This window comes from Schistocerca americana, chromosome 3 (assembly GCF_021461395.2).
Source record: "Schistocerca americana isolate TAMUIC-IGC-003095 chromosome 3, iqSchAmer2.1, whole genome shotgun sequence".
NCBI classification, from domain to species: domain Eukaryota; kingdom Metazoa; phylum Arthropoda; class Insecta; order Orthoptera; family Acrididae; genus Schistocerca; species Schistocerca americana.
Window position 1 is genome coordinate 264,445,330 of NC_060121.1, and position 13,553 is coordinate 264,458,882.

Here is a 13,553-nt window from a genome sequence, read left to right on the forward strand (position 1 = left end):
TTTGAGAAACTGCAGACCAAAAAGGCATTTCATCGTGTTTACAGTTTCAAATGTGATCTCGATTGTGTAATTTTTGCTGTTTGTCATTGGACGCTCGCAGTTGTTTTGCCAGAGTCGATTCTTCTGCCGCTGGCGTGTTATCGCTCTAATAGTAAGCAGTGTGATGGGATGATTACTACTGTTCACGTTTTGTTCAGGGTGTCACAAAAGGGACGGCCAACGTTTCACGACACAGTCCGGACACATAGAGGATGAAAATATTTTATTCCTGGCTGTCAATCAGCAGCTGTGAAGCACGTTCTAGGAATGGAAATAATCCGAAGTAAGTTGCACAATTTGTTTTATTAAATTAACTTCTCGACCAGTATCGGCAAATTAATTCACCATCCTTAGAAGATCGCATTAGTAACCTTACATCTGAAAACAGTCGTCAAGCAAAATCTCGTCCTTACAGTCCTACAAAAATGGGTGTAGAATAAGAATTTAGTGATTATCAGGGTTGAATCTGTAATGGTACTTGAATTACGTAACCATTATGGCACCTCACCTGAACCTCTCGATACCAGTAATATTCTACTGTATTTCTGTTAACTACTTAACATATTTCTGTGACAACATTCAGATTTGATTTCACTTTTAATACATCGATATGTTTATATTGCAATGATATTTTTCTTATGTGTATTCTTTCTTTTGTCACTATGATCTTTGACGTACTTGTTTGGGCGCGTAAGCGATTATTAGTTAGTTGTTAACTTGTTAGAGAGTCGGACCTTTAGAAAGTCAAGTCGTGGACGTCATGCTGGAAAGACGCTTAACGTAGTCACCTTATAAAATGTGAACTTTAACAGTGATTGTGAGGAAGATGTTTTCAACAAAAGTGTAATCTTCAAGAAAGGTTTGTGAAGCGCATCTACAAAACTTTTGAATATAGCAGAATAAAACCTAGGCCTCTTTGCATTCGAGCTTGGAATCATAATCACCTTGATTTTCAACGGTTGAGCCATGATTTTACGACGAGACCAGCGTGGGAAACACAAAAAGATGAGTGCCTAGTTTTTTCATTATTACGTGAAAAAACTATTAACTGTGCTCTAATGACACCTGCCACATAATATGACTGTTGTTGCCCGAAAATGCAGTATTTAGCAGCGTGAGCAACACCACAATCGCTATTAAATGCTGACCTTTGTTGTGGTAGGGTTATTAGAAATCACAATTAGCAGCAGGTTAATAACTACAAGTGTACAATAATAAACAGATTATAGATGTACCTTCGTAAAAAATTTTACATAGTTCAGTCAAGCAGATAAAATGTTTTCGGTTACCATATCTTCGCATTTTTACGTTACTCTTTAACTGTTTGACAGCACTGTGCAAAAACCTTAACAAAGGTACGTTCATACTCTGTGTATTGCTTTTTGTTATTAATTTTCTGTTAATTGCGATTCAACCATGGTAATCAGTAAATTTTTATTCTATACGCGTTTTTTGTAGGACTCTATCGTCCACCGACGAGTTTGCTTGACGATTGCTTCTCGATGTAAGCTTAATTCTATGACCTTCTGAGGATGGCAAATTAATATGACGAAACTAGTCAAGAAATTAATTTAATAAAAAAAATTGTACAGCTGTCAACTGATTATTTCTATTCTTAAAAGTAAGAAAATATTTTTTTTTTTTTTTTTTACGGATTTGGGTGTCTTTACAATAATCATGTGAAACACGCAAGAACAGACCTAACAACATGTCAATGAAATACCTTTCTCATCGAAATGTTTAACAAGTCCTCCGTTACCATTGATACACTATCCGATCAAAAGTGTCTAAACTTCTCTATGCAATTCGAAATTTTCCGACTGAAGTCACAAGAGGCGTCAGTATAAAAGGAGGCGGGGAGTATTCCGCTGTCAGCAGAGAAGCCGTGACAACAGAATGCTTTGGTCAACAGAGACCAGTGACTTCAAACGTGGACTAGTCACTGCATGCCATCTGAGTAACAAATCCTTCAGGAGCAATTCAACCGTTCTAAAGCTGCCCAATTCGACTGTTGGCGATGTGACTATGAAGAGGAAAGTGGGAGGAACAACCACAGCTAAACAAAGACCATGTATTCACGGACAGGGACCATCGAACATTGCAGAGGGTGGCCGGGGAAAAATCGTATCAAATCTGCGGAAGCAATTATTCGCGAGTTCGAGAGTTTTGTCAGCAGTTCAGCTGCACAATGACTAGTCGAGAGCCGGCCGGAGTGGCCGAGCGGCTCTAGGCGCTTCAGTCCGGAACCGCGCTGCTGCTACGGTCGCTAAGTTCGAATCCTGGCTCGGGCATGGATGTGTGTGTCGTCCTTAGGTTAGTTAGGTTTAAGTAGTTCTAAGTTCTAGGGGACTGATGACCTCAGACGTTAAGTCCCATAGTGCTCAGAGGCATTTGAACCATTTTTTTGACCTGTCGAGCAGTTCTCCATAAGCTACACATTTCCGAAGTCAGTGCTAAGCGACGCTTTAGATGACTCAGAGAGGAACTCCGCTGAACAGTGGGTGACTGGAAACAAGTGATTTGGAGTGATGAATCACGCTATACCCTTGGCAGTCCGATGGAAGGGTTTGGGTGTCTCGAATCCCTGGTGAACGTTACTTGCCATCATCTGTAGTGCCAACAGGGAGAATGTTTCTGATGGTGTCACAGTAGGTGGGATGTTTTTCGTGGTTAAGTTGTAGTCCCCTAATCGTGATTAGCGATACAGTAAATTCGGAAGGGTATTAACACATTTCACAACCCTGTGTAATGCGTACAGTGGAGGAACAGTTCGGGGACGATGATTGCTTATACCACCAAGACAACGCGCCCTGTTATAAAACGGTATATGCGAGGCAGTGACTTGTGAATAATAACATTCCTTAAATGGACTGGCCTGCCCAGAGTCCCAACGTAAATTCGAAAGAGCACCATTGAGGCGAGCTGGGACGTCGACTTTACTCCAGATCCTAGCGCCCAACGTGACCACCTTCTCTGCTTTTCGCACTTGAAGAAAAAGGGCTGCCATTCTTCCATAGATTTGAGACACCACACTGAGTGTTCCTCAACAGAGTTTGTCATAAAAGCGAACGGTGAACGTACTCGTTATTAATATCCACTGATAGGAGTCCGGATAATTTTAGGAGATAATGTACCTGCTTCGTCTGGCAGTTCAGTTGAACCCCGAATGTGCTAATGTATCCACGGCGTACTGCATATGAAAAACGACAATGAAGGCTCTCTTTTTCGTTTCTTGTTGTAGGATTCAGTACATAAGAATTTTCAAACGCCCGGGAAACGTGAAGGCTATGCATAATGAGAACATGAAGCCGTAACTCCCACCTCCAATGCCCGCTCCAGTACTGGCAACAGATGTTTTTGATAACGTAAGAATTTATATAAGCGCATTCGTGTCGTTAGTGAAAATTGATTAATGAAGTGACACAAGCTTTTCTTTTGCCACTTTTCAGTAGTATAAAGTATTCGACACATAGGAAAGTCAAATTTGAAAACGAACGGAAAATGTTTCAACTTCGCAATTCATACTTCGTTGAACAGTTTCGTATATTAAAGGTGGTAGATAGTAATCACTAATTTCAGTCCGGAAAAAGGTTGTAAACAGCATGTGCCTATTTTTGCATATCAATGTAAAATGACTCGTTCCACATAATTACGATTAATCGTACTAATAATGTACTGAACCTGAAACTAAGTAATTGACGTCTTATCTCAAAACTTATTGCAAAAAATTAAATAATTTAAGGAAGATAAAAAAGAATGTGGCCGGTAGTGACCTCTTTGGTGATGATGATGATAATGATGGAGATGATAATGATGAAGAAGAGGATAGTGAGGTATTCTGCCCATTAGCGAGGTCCATCACTGCAAGTTCAGAATTATCCAGCCGACCTTTGCGTAGCTGCGTATGACGCATTTATCTTGATGTCGTCAGTTAACTGATATCATCTTCTCCCTCTGGTCCTCTCCCCAATCACCATTCATTCCAGTGCCTCCTTCGTTATACAGTCTCCCACGCAGTGTCCTAGCCAATTTTTTTTCCTCCTGTGAATTGTTTCCAATATTTATCTTTTATCGTTCACTCTGTGTAACACAACATATTTTTTTATTTCATCTGTCCATTTCACACATTCCATTGTTCACCAAATCCACATCTTTGGAGTCTCTAAGCATATGTCCAATCTCCGCTGCAGCGTTCATCATCGGCACCATACAGTGCGAAGTCCCATACAAAACACTTCACGAAACGCTTTCTAAATTGTTCAGTCATTGGATGTCAGTAAAAATTCTCCTCCTCCTTTCAAACATTTCTTTTGTAATATCTATCCTTATTTTTATTTCTTGATTATACGTCATTTTACAGGTTATTTTTCGTGCTAGGTATCTGAAGTTATCAGCTCGTTCTGTAAGCTCATAACAGATTCTCTCTTTTACTTCACCTGATTGTCTTATATGAGTCATTGACTTCATATTCTGCACATTTATCTTCATTCAGTATTTCTCACATCTAATAATCACCTCTTTTAACATGTCGTAAATTGCCTTATCTTTTCACTTTCTAATGCCATGTCATCAGCAGACTTATACATTTATTTACCCCTTCTCGTTTTGTGACACCTGTCTTTTCTTGGAAGCAGTTTTTTAAATGAATTATCTAAGAAGATATTAAACGGATTAGCTGAAAAACAACAGCCTTGCCTATCCCCTCTATCAGTTTGTTCAAAAAAATTGTTCAAATGGCTCTGAGCACTATGGGACATAACTGCTAAGGTCATCAGTCCCCTAGAACTTAGAACTACTTAAACCTAACTAACCTAAGAACATCAACACACATCCATGCCCGAGGCAGGATTCGAACCTGCGACCGTAGCGGCCGCGCGGTTCCAGACTGTAGCGCCTTTAACCGCTTGGCCACCGCGGGTGGCATCAGTTTGTTCAACGGAGCTCTATTAAAGACTTTTTCCAACCCCACAAAAACAATACAACCTTTTACACCTCTTTCTGGATAGTTTTCTCCAATTATTCGTAACAGTGCAGTTGCATCGCTTGTAACTTTACCCCTTCGGAAGCCGAAATGTTCTGCATCCAATTCTCTCTCAACTTAAGATTGCATTTGTCTGTTTATTACTCTTTGTAAAATTTTCCTCAATGGATACCCGTTTAAAAATTTAAACGGTCAACTAACAGAAAATATTCTTAAGAAATGTAAAGCACAGAACTGAACACACTGTTGTGTGATGCGCATAACAAAAAGTAAGCGTAAAGATAAAAATTTAGCGATAAATAAGTTCCGTTTTATTTCAGCCAGGATGAGGTTTTGAGAAGTTAATGAATGGAAAAATTATGATAGTCGTAAATATGAAAAAGAAATACAACTATTTTGTGAAACCAAGTTAATACAGAACCAAAGAACCTTTTTTAACATGTTTTATAAAACTGTTAAAATATATATTTGCCTGTACGACATATAATCTAACATTTGTAATAACTCTTTAATTAATGTGGGTGTAGAAAATTAACCTAACAGTGAGGCAACCGCCAATGAAGTGTTTGTATCATCAAAGGAATTTTTTTCTGAAATTGATGGAGTTCTGTTTCATATAGGATTCATATCTAATACTTTTAAATATTTTTTTAATTCCGTTTTATCTCCACACTCCGAAACATAGCATTATAAATGGGAAAAGCCAAATACGATCGTATTGGCAACGCCGTACTGGTATCCTTTGCTTGTGACAGATTGCGATGTTGCCAGATGATGCCACAGTGTTGCAAAATAAAACACAGAGAGGTTGAGGGTAGAGGAGGTAGAGGAGGGGGGAAAAAGCGCTTCTCTCAATGTGACGCTTCACCTGCTGGTAATTGAATTAATTGTCGCATGTTTTCAAGTCTGCGTCACCGAATGCCGCGAACCTATCAAGTAAACAATGGCGAATGTTGTGATTAATTATTGTGCCCCGCACGGACTGTTTGAAATTAATGACGCGTGCTGGAAGCGGGTGACAGTCTGAATTTGGCGGACAGCTCGTTTTTGCGCGTCGTTTTATAACGTGTAATTATTTGAAAGGATAATTGTCGGGGCGTGGGCTTTATTTCGCGGCAGGCGTGTCGACAAATTAAGCTCATTCGGCGGTGAGTTCGCACGCCGCTGCCCGCGCGGCGCAAATCATACTGTGAACCAGAAGCCGCCAGCGCGAATTTTTCGCCGAGGATCGTGAGTGATACGTTTGAACATTTAAAAGATTGCCTGCACCGTCCATTAGGATGTTACAGACCTTGCAATACACAAGACTACGGGCGAATTCCTTTCTTGTTTGAAACACCGTGTAATCAACGTGGGCCGGCCGGTGTGGCCGAGCGGTTCTAGGCGCTACAGTCTGGAACCGCGCGACCGCTACGGTCGCAGGTTCGAATCCTGCCTCGGGCATGGATGTGTGTGATGTCCTTAGGTTAGTTAGGTTTAAGTAGTTCTAAGTTCTAGGGGACTAATGACCTCAGATGTTATGTCCCATATTTGTCAGAGCCATTTGAACCATTTTAATCAACGTGGTTACCATCGTTAGTTTTAGTACACTCTAGTAACAAATACGTGTAGTGAACTAGAATAGAGTTCACTAAGTTTGTGGTTCTTATGTCGAGACCTTAACAGCATTTAATATTGCAAAAGGCATTTCAAGGAATCGCAAACAAGCATTGAGGGTTTATATTTAGTTTCTCAACTAAGATTCGTGTTTTTTTTAAGAAAAGAATCCTTATTTGAGAAGTATCCTTGTCTTTATTCAGATTTTTTTATGCACATATCGACACTAATCCATCCTGAGCAACCTTCTTCGTCCCTGCAGTCCACTGTAGTGTAGCCTTGGTCTCCGTCTACAATTTTTAACCGTCACACTCCCTATCATTACCCCACTTTCTCAGTACATGTCCTTTCAACCGATCCCTTCTTTTTTCACGCCATCGTTGTCTGCCGAACCCACGTCAATGCCTACGGAGAAGATTTTCTATCTCTATAAATGTCAAAATAAATTTCCTTTTTGTCCCAATTCGATTCAGTGCCGCCTTATTAATGATTCTCCTATAACACCACTCTTCAAAGGCTTCTATTTTCTTCTTAGCTCAGCTGTTCGTCGTCAATGTTTCACGTTTGTACAAGGCTGTACCGCAAACCAGTACTTCCAGAAGAGAATTCCTCACTCTTGAAATTATACTAGGTCTGCATTTTATAGCTTCTCTAGTTTGTCCATCGTCACTTACTTCCCTGCTCCGAAAACACACATACTACTTTTAGTGTCTAAATCACTCACCATCGCCTGACTTAATTTCACTTGCATTCTATTACTCCTGTTTTTTTCGGTTAAGATCATTTTCCATGTAGTGCTGCCTTCAGTTTTCCTTATAATTATCAAGACGAACATGCAGCCTGCTCAGTACGTTCCATGTGAGGTTAAGCACTTAGTAATCACACATTAGAGCGTGTAACGCAGTAACAAATGCTACTGAGAAACAACGCAGAGTCTTACCAGGACCTGTCGAGCAGAGGCGAGTGAAAGGTAAGGCATTGCGCAAACCAGTATAACGGGACAAAACGCAGAATTGATAAGCATTTTCTGTGTCTTTTCGTCTTTGTACTCCTCCTTCCGTTAATGAGTGATGTATTCGCAACCACTTTTTTTGTTTTTCTTTTGTATCAGCACCAGTACTCTGTTAGTCTTGTGACGTTTCAGTACCCTCACACGTCGATTTTGTGGGAATTTTGATATCATTTTTCATTCTTACCTTTTCATTTGTTTGTATCTGCAGTGAGTGGTGCACCATTTCTGGCAGATATTTGACGAACACTGATGGGTAGCTGCTTGATTGTAGCGCTCGCTGCTGGTGATGGAATTGCGGCAACTCCTATCAGGATAGTACGGTTTTATTTGTAGAGGTCATAGGGTTCAGTTTTGAAACAGAACTTCGTATGTACTGTATGTACTGAGGGAGGTGGGGGGAGGGGAGGGTGCTGAAAGTATCTAGCCTAACAAGGGAACCTCCCCATCGCACCCCCCTCACATTTAATTATAAGTTGGCACAGTGGATAGGCCTTGAAAAACTGAACACAGATCAATCGAGAAAACAGGAAGAAGTTGTGTGGAACTACGAAAAAAATAAGCAAAATATACGAACTGAGTAGTCCATGCGCAACATAAACAACATTAAGGATATTGTGAGCTCAGGAGCTCCATGGTCCCGTGGTTAGCGTGAGCAGCTCCGGAGTGAGAGGTCCTTGGTTCAAGTATTCCATCGAGTGAAAATTTTACTTTCTTTATTCTCGCAAAGTTATGATCCGTCCGTTCGTTCATTGACGTCTCTGTTCACTGTAATAAGTTTAGTGTCTGTGTTTTGACACCGCACCGCAAAACCGTGCGATTACTAGACGAAATGACGTGCCTCTCCAATGGGCACCGAAAACATTTCCTCGCAAGGTTATGGGTCAACCGATTCCTCAACAGGACAACACGTCTGATATATTCTATACGACACTGTTGACGGCATGTGCGTCACCTGACAGGAATATGTTGTCGACCCATCTAACTTGTACACTTGGCGAATGGGTAAAAACATTCTTCTACCTTGCCGATTTAGGTTTTCTTGTGGATGTGATAATCACTCCCAAATAAGTGATGAAAACATAAGAGTTTGTCACACGAACTGCAACAAATGAATGCAACAGTTTCACAGTCGCACATTTTTCCCTGTGCTCTGTCAAAACATATGTTTTTAACGTTTTCAAATTTTTCCGAGTGTAGACCGTCAAATCCTGCATGTGTCCAAGCAAATCTGAACATGTCCTGGAATTTTGGAGAGCGAAGTTGATTATGTTTGAGTGCCTTAACTTTGATAACAGTCTGAAAATATAAAATTTTTCACTCGAGGTAGGCTTGAATCAAAGACCTTTCGTTTCGCAGCCGCTCACGCTAACCACGGGACCACGGCGCTTCGGAGTAGTTAGTGCCCTTGATGCTGCTTATCTTGCACATGCACTACTCAGTCTGTATATTTTGCTTATTTTTTTCATAGTTCCACACAACTTCTTCCTGTTTTCTCGATTGATTTGTGTTCAGTTTTTCAAGGCCTATCCACTGTGCCAACTTGAAATTAAATCTGAGGGGGCTGCGATGGGGAGGTTCCCTTGTAAGAAATAAACAATGGCAGAAATTTCATAATACAATTTTATTTTTCAATATAATAGCGGTGTACACTAGTACACTTGCGGGTACGCTCCGATAACTTTTGCAAACCATTCAAATAAAAGGTCTTCGATTTCGAGTCCAACGAAACGTCCACAGCTTCTATGAATGCGTCATCATTGTCAAATCGTCGTCCTTTGAGGTCTTTTTTTAGATTTGGGAAAGGAAAAAGAGTGATGGAGCAAAATCTGGAGAGTATGGCGGATGACGTAACAATTCGAACGCGCAGTCACGCAGAGTTTTCAGTGTTGCGCGGGCTTTGTGCGCCGGTGCGTTGTCCTGATGAAAAAGAACTCCGCGCTCCAATTTTCCGCGCCTTTCTTTCTTTATCTCATCCCACAAACGGCGGGGGAGGGTGCAGTAGTATGATGCAATGATAGTTACGCCCGTTTGCAAGTAATCCACCATAATTACCCCTTCTACATCCCAAAAGAAGGATTCCATCACCTTACCGGCTGATTTTTGTATCCGGAACTTTTTTGAGGTAGGGGATGAATGATGTTTTCATTGTTGTGACTGTTGTTTTGTCTCAGGATGAAAGTGATTAACCCACGTTTCGTCCATTATCACATACCTTGCAAGAAAGCCGTCTTCATCCGCTTCCTACTGGCGGACGATTTCTTCACAACACTGCACACGCTTTCGCCTCTGATCTGCATTCAAGCCTTTCGGGACCCACCGAAATGAAACTTTCCGCATTCCCAAAATATCCACAACAATGTCATGTGCACGACAATGTGAGGTTCCAAATGTTGTTTCAATGTGCTCCAACGTTGTTCGGCGAACCTGCAAAATCGTATCGTGAATTGCAGTCACAATCAGGGGCAAAGGTGACAGGCCTTCCGCTCCTTGTTGCATTTACCATACTCGTTCTTCCACGTTTGAAGTCGGACACTCACGTTTTCACTGTTGCATAAGACGGAGAACTGTCCTTAAGTCTATTTCGCATGTCCTCCGCAATTTTCTTGGGCGTCATTCCCTTCAAATGGAGACATTCAATCACAACACAGTTCTTGATTCTATCGATATTCGCCATTTTGCCTACGCTGCGGTATACAACGCATCCTAGTGGCAAAACTAACTACGCTGGAGTCGCGAAATTTGACTTTCATACCACAGTCACCATAAAGGTAGTTTGTGTTGTTTGTGCGAGACATTACGGTAACTGTCTCGGGCTAGAAACTTTTCGACCACCCCTCGTATTGATTTTCCACTGTCTTTATTGCGAGTTAATGCCATAGTGCACCCATTGTTACCTGATTTTAAATTCAAAAAATTATTCTCACGTTCATTCCTAGATAAGAAGTGTTACAATAATGAACAGTATATTGAGTAACAGTGAAAGATTTAGTATGGTGCTACTCAGCGAGTAAAGAAGATGGGTAGAGGTTAGTCTAAACTGACTTACAGACATCGTAGGCGGTCAGAGATGAAAAGTCGTGTTGAAACTGTGTTCTTCAGATGTTGGTTTCAAACTCCGACAAGGCAAAAGATGGGGAAGAAAAGCAAGTACTTGGCTCGGTTGTTTTACGCGAGACAGCGGAAATGGGTGAAGGGGTCTTCAAATTCCACTCCTCCTGATTAAGAATTCAGTGTCATGGAGCTCTTAAAAAGGGAGTGCAGTACCAGGTAGATGGAAACTGTTCCTGAGATTATCCGCGCTGGACTTGGCGAGAATGTCGCATATTTTATGCAGATTGTAACTGGTATGCAGTAAGGTTACCGCGAGCTCTGTCCATACCAGGAATTTGAAATGTAAGCTAGAAGCAGGCAACACGGAAAGTGGATTGTGTTGTACTCCTATTTTCAGCTCCAACAACGAAAATTCATTGCTACGGCCAAGGCGTAACACACATGTTTATTCAGAGCAGAGAGGGTTTAGACTTTCACCAGCTGCGTATACCTCGGAATAAATGATGCCTTTTCGCCACAATTAAGCAACGACACTGACACGTCCTGTAACAGAAAAGTCAACATGGTTCAATCGTTCATTTTACTCTAGGGTACGCACTGAATAAAAGATGCCGATATCATGAAACCCTTCAAGCATTCGTGGATATGGCAAACATCATGCAATAAATTCATTTCTACGAAGAAATTAAATCTTAAGGCTGTGGGGAGGTAGAGAACGTAGTCATAATAGTGTAAAATACTTCACTGGGAACAATTTATTTTGGCATGATCTATCATCATGCTCGTTGTTATCCTCATGGTCAGCAAGTGGAAATCGAGTCTGAATAGAAGCCTCTTCTTGGCTTTTTCATGCATCACACTGTTCGGCAATACACAAAGGAAAGAACAGAGATTACTATGTAACGTCCCGTCGATGGCTAACCCATTGAAGACAGAGTACAAACTCGGACGGGACAGAGACCAGGGAAGAAGTACGAGCGCATCCTTTTCCGACAGTTCCTGCCTGTCTGCTGACGTCATATACCCTCCTCCCAGTGAGTTTACTAATCTCTTAAATCGACAAAGGTTTCTGATCTTACACATCCAATCCATTCGCCTTGCTACATGTCGCTCCTGTCTCCATTTCACCGAACTTTTTAATCCTACCCGTTTGTAGCTTTAACTACGTGAAATACTGTCATTGAAGCTACTGTCCTTCCAACAGGACAGGTCTCTCTCACCCCGTATACCAGTGATCCCAAATGATTTACCTAATTGTTTTAAGCGACATCAATTCCTAATCAAGGTTTCGTGGCTATAACAATAAATAAGGCTTTGGATCAGTGAGAGGAGGGGGAAGGGAGATGGACAGCGAGGGTGTGTGGAGGGGGTGGCAGGAAATGGACAAAGAGATTGGAGAGTGGAGAGTGGAGAGAGGAGGAGGTGGAGAGAGACAGAAAGGTACAGAGAGAGGGGGGAGGAGGGGAGGGACAGAAAACGGGTGAGGCGTAGGAGATCACAACGTATATTCAATTCCCGTACTTTTTTTTTTTTTTTATCTAGAGCAAAGCACTGCTGTCAGCTCGCAGTAGTTCAGCTACCATATGGCGCACTATTGGAACTCAGGGCGTCTGCACCTCGAAATGAAATTGGTGAATGCCTTGTACATTACAGAGAAGAATCTCGTAGATGTGTAGTGCTTTACGTCTCCTTTATTGGAAAGTAGAAAAAGTACTCTGTTGCTGCAGATTTTAGGAACATTCCCTTCCATTTGGATTTTACATTATAATTTCACGAGTCGTATTAGGCATATCTACCTCCAGTAAAACCTCACTCTGTCTCTTTTCTAGCGTATATCCCGTCATACTGGGTCTTTTTTTCATGATTTATAAATTAATTTTATTTTCACTTGTATTCTGATGCCCGTCCCATTTGTTGCAACAGTTCTGCTACCCAAGACAGAGAAGTCTTGTGCACCGCCTGTAAGTGAATTATGTACACTTTGGTTTGTGTGCTGTTGTATTTTAACTGTTTGTGTAATTTATTTTATGAGGCAGAGATTGGGGACTAGCCCAGAATTTACCTTAACAAGTGAGGAAACCGCTTAAAAGCCCCGCTTGGGATAGCCGTTGTATCAGACCACGGTGGTTAATCAGCCGGGTGGTTTCGATACAGGTCCGGCTCTCTCCCTCTCTCTCGGCCTACTGCGTTGTGCATTAAGCTGTACAAATAGGCCATTGTCTCCTGTAAATCACTATGGCGGAATACACACGGATGTTTGGTTGCCTCGACTCAATCTACATTCTGACAGTTCCCCACAACCATTTCCCACTCAGTCCACTTCCCATAACAACCTTGTGCCTGGCGCTGAGCCTTGAGCCTTTTCTTATACGGTGTTGTCAGAAAGATCCTTTACGCTCTACCTAAACGCCTGTGACGACGTAAGGTACTAAAATATTTAGGATTTGAGCTTCCCGTCCAAATCACTGATGTGGCAACTGTTCGCCTCTCGTGAACTGCAACGCTACTGTTGCGTAACCACCACGTGACTGACACGTCACTGCCCGGGGAGAAAAATAACTTTCGTGCGTTGACCAGTTCATTGCTCCACTCTCCGAGTCTCGTGAAAAACATTGGGATATACCGGCGACATCACTTTGGTGGACTGGTTAGTGACAAATTTGTGGGTCCATGAACGGAGTCACAACAACGAAAGCATGACACAGGTGACAGAAATATTTCGTGAATGGTTCAGTTGAGAGCTTTTAGCTTTTGGATCCCCCCCCCCCCCCCTTCTCTCCACTCTGCTCGTCCATCAACCTGAAGGCTACATGTGGCGATGTTAGTGAATCTATGATACATTCATGCTGCAAGTCAACCAGAAAGCGCTCTGCA